Consider the following 6000-nt stretch of genomic DNA (forward strand, 5'->3'; position numbering starts at 1 on the left):
TATTTTTATTTTGTGTTGTGATGGTTTGAAGCTGGAGGTGGACAGATTTTGGATTTGCATATCGTACTATTTTGCATATATACAGCATGTTTCATCTAAGACTCTCAAAGCACTTTACAAACATGAATTAATTCAGCCTCAAAACACCCACTGTCCTTTAGATAAATATTATTAACCCATTTTACAGATAGTCTTTCTGTGATTCAGGTTCTCTAAGTGACCTGCCAAAGGTCACGGGAAATCTGTAGTAAAGGTGGGAATGGATCCCATGCCCCTGACTGCCTTAACCACAAAGTGATCCAGATTATTATTTAGCGTTGCGTCATGTTAGTTGGAGCAAACAAACAGTGGACCGGATCACACAACCCTTTCACTTTATTATATGTCCCAATAAACTCCGGTCATATTAAAGAAAAAGGTTGAGTGGGTTTTTTTTTTTCGAGTGAGCAGATTGACCCTGAGGGGAATTGAATGACACAAGATCCTAGGATTTTTAGAATCCTGTTCCAAATCTTAAACAGGGCAGGTAGCAATGAGTAGGGCTGGAATGTTGTTTCCTCTCGGAGGAGGAGCAAATGCCACACTTTCCCTCCCTCTTCCAGCACTGCTGATACATCAGTTATAAGGCTGTCTGAGTGAATAGCCAACACACCTCTCCTCGCTGCTACAACGTCCAGGTTTTTGTTAAATCCTGACAGCTCTAGTTATTTAACACCTGAAACCTCTCATGCCCTCCCCCTCCATTCCCACTGCTAATGCCCTGCTCCATGCCAAATCTTTTCTTATCAGTACTACACAGTTCTCCTCTCTTATCTCCCTTCAAATCCATCCACACCTGCCACTAAATCAACTTCTTGCCTGTGACTCTGACTATACTATTCCACTGCCTTGAATACCTGACCTGGATTTCAGGCATCAAGCGTCTCATCCTCACCATTTCAGGATGGAAACCAATTTAAAAATATCTGAATTTTTAAAAGGCATTTTTTCATGGAATTCTCTGGAAAAAAATATTTTCTTGGCCAGTGCTGACAGATAAACTTTCAGTTTCATTAATCCTAAATGACAGGTTTCAGAGGAACAGCCGTGTTAGTCTGTATTCGCAAAAAGAAAAGGAGTACTTGTGGCACCTTAGAGACTAACCAATTTATTTGAGCATGAGCTTTCGTGAGCCACAGCTGATGAAGTGAGCTGTGGCTCACGAAAGCTCATGCTCAAATAAATTGGTTAGTCTCTAAGGTGCCACAAGTACTCCTTTTCTTTTTATTAATCCTAAAAGTTTCCTTTCAAAAATTCTCTCTTCCATCATCAACTCAACAGGGAGAGCAAGAAGGTGGGGGAAACTGCGTATGTGCATGGAGGGGAAAGTGGAGGGCAGGACCAGGATGAACTGGTGTGTGACAGAGGGGGATGGTGGAGGATAGGTGGGAGGGGAACTCTGGAGAGTGCATGTGCAAGGAAATGTTTTAGAAAAAAAAATCCAGGCTAACTATATAATTATCATCCAACCTTCCCATAGTGTCAGTGGCTGGTTTCGGTGCATAGCCATGGTAGTACCAGGTGTATAGGAACTATTTTCAGTCATTATAATTATAAAGGTATTGGAGTAATAATATTATTTACGTCCAGAGATGTAATACATGTGCATAATTACATGTGCCATGAAAATATCTCGCTTGATTTCAACTGGGGAAAAGAATGATCACAATCAAACGAAAAGTGAATTGCATGAGCTGTTCTACGTATGAATATGCATTTGCAGCTGTGTACATGGTGGAGTCCAAATCCACCTCTTTGGAAAGATCGCTTTCAGTGCATGGGGGAATTAGCTTCTTTTTGGTAGATTGAATGATATATTTTTGAGAGAAATGGAAGAAAATGCTGGAAATAAAGAACAATTTACAAAGGGAGATATTTAAATTAATGTGTAATTGCAGAAGTAGGACTTTAGATTCCAGACACCAGTTCTTCCCCTCTTTCTTTATTTTGCTTTTCTTTTCTCTCCAGTGCTTCTTAGTTAGAATGAATTTCATATATTTATGTATAAATGAAGATTGCAAGGAGTTCCTTTGATTTGTAGGAAATTTTTCCATTGTGTTTTTGCTTTTCTTCTTGTCATTGTGTGTGTATGTGTTATATGTACATATGTTGAATTTTTTAGTAAACAGTTAGCCCAATTCTATGCTCATTCAAAACTCCAGCTGAAATTAATGAATGTTTTAGATGCACAAGATATGCAAGATTGGACGTAATATTACATTAGAAATGTTGTTGGTGTTTTAATCACAAAAAATGCTGGTGGTTCTGTTGTTTGGAAGGCTTGTAATTAACGATGTGTGAGACTGGATAAAGATTTGGAACTTGATTCAGAAAAGCACTCAAGAACTTTATCTGCCAAGATTCATTCCTTCTGTAACCCATTGATGTTGAAGATATACTAGGAATTAATTAGCCCCAGATGGTTAGCTGAACTATCTGAACTTCTTGGATCTACAGAAATGAACTGGAAATCTTCTGAAAACAAGCTTTCTTGTGAGATTTTTCTGGTTCTTCCTGCTTCTGGTCTTGGACAGAAATCCACAAGACAAGCTCTTCTTGCAGCATTTCAGTTGGAACCATAGGATCAAAATTATGTTACAGTGAAAAATAAGTGTGTGAGAGAGGGGTGGGAAGGGGAAGGGAAAAAAAGGAGTTAATCAAACTTTAAAAAAAAACTTTGTTTAATCTCAAAGCCAAATTTAGTTTAGATTCGGTTTGAGTTGTGGGATGAGGTTTCTAAAATATTTCCTGTTTAATTCTTATCTGACATATTATTTATTTCTATTGTGTGCAAAAAACCCAGCTTTCATAAAAGCTTAGAATAGAGAAATCAAGCAGTCCAAATGCAGGAAATGTAGAATTAGGGAACCAAATTCTGCTTATGTAAATCTGGAGCGCAGCAGTGAAATTCAGAGCAGAATTTGGCACAAGGGCTCTAGCCTAAATTGATTGGTGATGCAAATAATTGTGTCAAGTGCATTTTGAGTGTGAGTTAGAAAAAATACCTCTGTACCAAAGTAGTTCAAGATGTGCCAGTCTGAAACTTGAGCAGGAGTCTATGTCCTATAGTCACTCTACAGGGTTGGTAAGGAAGGGGGGAGGCATGGCTGGAAGAGGCAGGGTGGCCAATCCAGGAGCTTTTCAAGGGGCAAAATCTGCTAAAGCAATCTAGTGGTGACATAAACAGTCACTAAGTGACTAATGGGGGAGTGCAAAATAAAGCAGCCTCCGCTCCCTGCTTTAACTTACACTCCCACCATGATGGGCATCCTTATCAGAGCTGGGCAAAAAATTTCTAGAAGAAAAGGTTTGTTTTCAATGTTGCAAAATTTTTCAGAATCCTGAAGGAAATTTTTCAAACTTGAGATTGGTCACACAAGTCTCACAGTAATAAGTCACAAGTTACACAAGTCACACACTGGTTTCCTGTTTGGCAGAGCCTAACCCGTGTGATCAGGAGAGGCAGCACAAGCACTTCGGACTAATTTTCTCTGTTTGGGGAGTTTTTGCCCTATATTTTGCTATGCAGAGCTTCTACGACCATCAGGTGCTGGCTGCATCTAATGTCACCACTCTGCTAGTCTTGTATGACAGAAAGCTTTCTGTCATTTTCCTGACTTGCTGACAAGGGCAACCTTAACTTTGAGATAGTTGATATAGTTCTTTGCATGGAGTTTTCTCCATTTTTCAAAAATGGTGAAAGGAGAAGGAAAAAAAAAGGATACTCACGAATAGGAAAAAAAGAAATAATATGGGAAGCCCAACTGACTGCTGGCAAACGTCAGTGGAGTTGTTTCATTTGAAAGAGTGGTAAAATTGGGCCCAGAGAACAAATATATAGGGATGTGGGCCCTCATTAAAAGTCCTGTATGCGTGCATGTACAAACGAGAATAAACGTGTGCGTGTAGTTTGTATTTCAATACGAGAACACCTCTTATTTGAGCTTCTAGTTCTAGAGCGGTGAATGTTAGTAATTGCAATGTTAGTGAGGGGGTATTTATGCATGAATTCTATCTCTGGGTATGGTCTAATCATGTTGCACTTCTACAGAGATGCACAGTGGAATTTAATACTGTGATCCAAGAACTCCTTAATGCCAACTGGCAAGGACATTATGGGATTGTCCTGATTCTGGTTCATCAAAGAATGTATAGTGAGGTCTTAAATGAAAGCTGCAGTCACGCTGGTCATTAATATCATTGTGAAATGTATGTACCGATATTATGTAAGGAGCTATGTGTATATACACTGAAAATATGGGCTTAGTCTGTATCAAGGTATGACTCACCAGCAGAAGTGAAAAAACAGGTTTTCTGTCAGCCGAGATGTTTATTCACCTCCGTCTATCTAGATGTAAATTAAGCATTGTAAGCCAGCACAAAGGGTGCCCATGTACATATGAAGTCAGTGAAGAGATGTGAAACTAATGGGGAAGCAGTACGCAGGAAAAACAATGCACAGTTGGTTACCTGTTTCTGAGTGCAGACAATTAACTTTGGGGGTGTATGTAGGAGAAAAAGATGACACCCCCTCATTCTGCACCTAGGAAGTAAACAGACAATGCGTTTACAGCATTGAAACAGGATCTCAGCCAACCTTGGCTGAAAATGCTGCAGAGGACTTCGGGTGAGATAAACTTCTTTAGACGGGGGGCTAACCTGATAGTTAAAGTTAGTCTCTAGAAAGCGTATTATGATTGTTTTATGGGTAACCATTTGTTTTCAATATCCTCACTTACTGTCTCCTGAATCTCTAGCCTTTGATGATAAACTTATTCTTGGTTTCACTATAAATATAGCTGTGCTGTTGCTAAGCAAAGTGCTGGTTCTGAGATGAATTGTACAAGCTGGTATGTGTACTGTTCCTTTGAGAACAGCAGGCCTAGTAGTTCTGTGAGTAGTCAGTGTCAGGAGCTGGATATCGCAGGGAAAGGGACTGGGGTGCACCTATGGTTAACCTGCAAAGCAAAGTAAGCCCATTGCCCAGAGGGGAGTGCTTGAGTGGCTAACCAGGCTAGCAAACCCAGCTAAGCAAACAATTCTCCCTCACAGTGAAGGCGGGGTTAACAAGGTGACTCACAGTGTGAGGTACCCCGAGAACCATCACAAATACATCACCGTAGGTTCCCATCAGAGACTAGGCACCTCAAAAAGTAATAGACATTTAATACTGTGCATGCTATAAATGAAATATTTAATTGGTTATTATCCCCCCCCTTTTTTTTCTTCCTGTTTACAAACTTACCCAGTGATGTGTCCTCATTAGGAGGTACCGGTGCCCTTGTTTCAAGTTTGAAGTGTAAGTCATTTCTATGAAACTCATTTTATAATCACTTATAAAACTAACAGTGTAATTATAATATTGTTACAGGCAATTCAAAACCAAACAAAACATGAAAGGCAACACCTCCATTTGATCCACACCATTTAACTGGGTGTCATTTCAGAGTTTTACACAGCTGCACAATGTATCTACCGACAAGTGTGTAGTCTCAGTTTTACCCACGCTGATTCCCTTCTCTGAGTGTTCCGCTTACCAGCTTATCTGCTCCGGAGAATTCGGTAGGGGGAAGCAGGGAGCCTTCCACTCTTTGCTGAAACAGGCTTCTTGCCTAGACCCCTTACCCTAGTAGCATTGCTCCATAGTTCCGTTGCTTCCAGAGTCATGCTGCCATAGTTGTGTTCCCCCTACAGCTGTTTAGTAATGCTAAATTGCATTAACTCTCTGCACGATGAGAACATAGTGGGTCTGCAGGGCAATGTGTTACAGGGTAGAAAGTCATCCTGCTCCTGGAGCCCCTCATTCCCTTCAAAACCTCATTCCTTCCAAGGGTGATCAGGAATCTCACATGATTTCAGTGGTTCTTGAACACTCTGTTTCCAGTATTTATTGCAGATGATCACCCTTGGCTGCATTATATTTGATGACAACATTGAAAACTGGGTAGAACAGGACATCTT

Source organism: Caretta caretta, chromosome 7, assembly GCF_965140235.1.
Source record: "Caretta caretta isolate rCarCar2 chromosome 7, rCarCar1.hap1, whole genome shotgun sequence".
Classification (NCBI taxonomy): Eukaryota; Metazoa; Chordata; order Testudines; family Cheloniidae; genus Caretta; species Caretta caretta.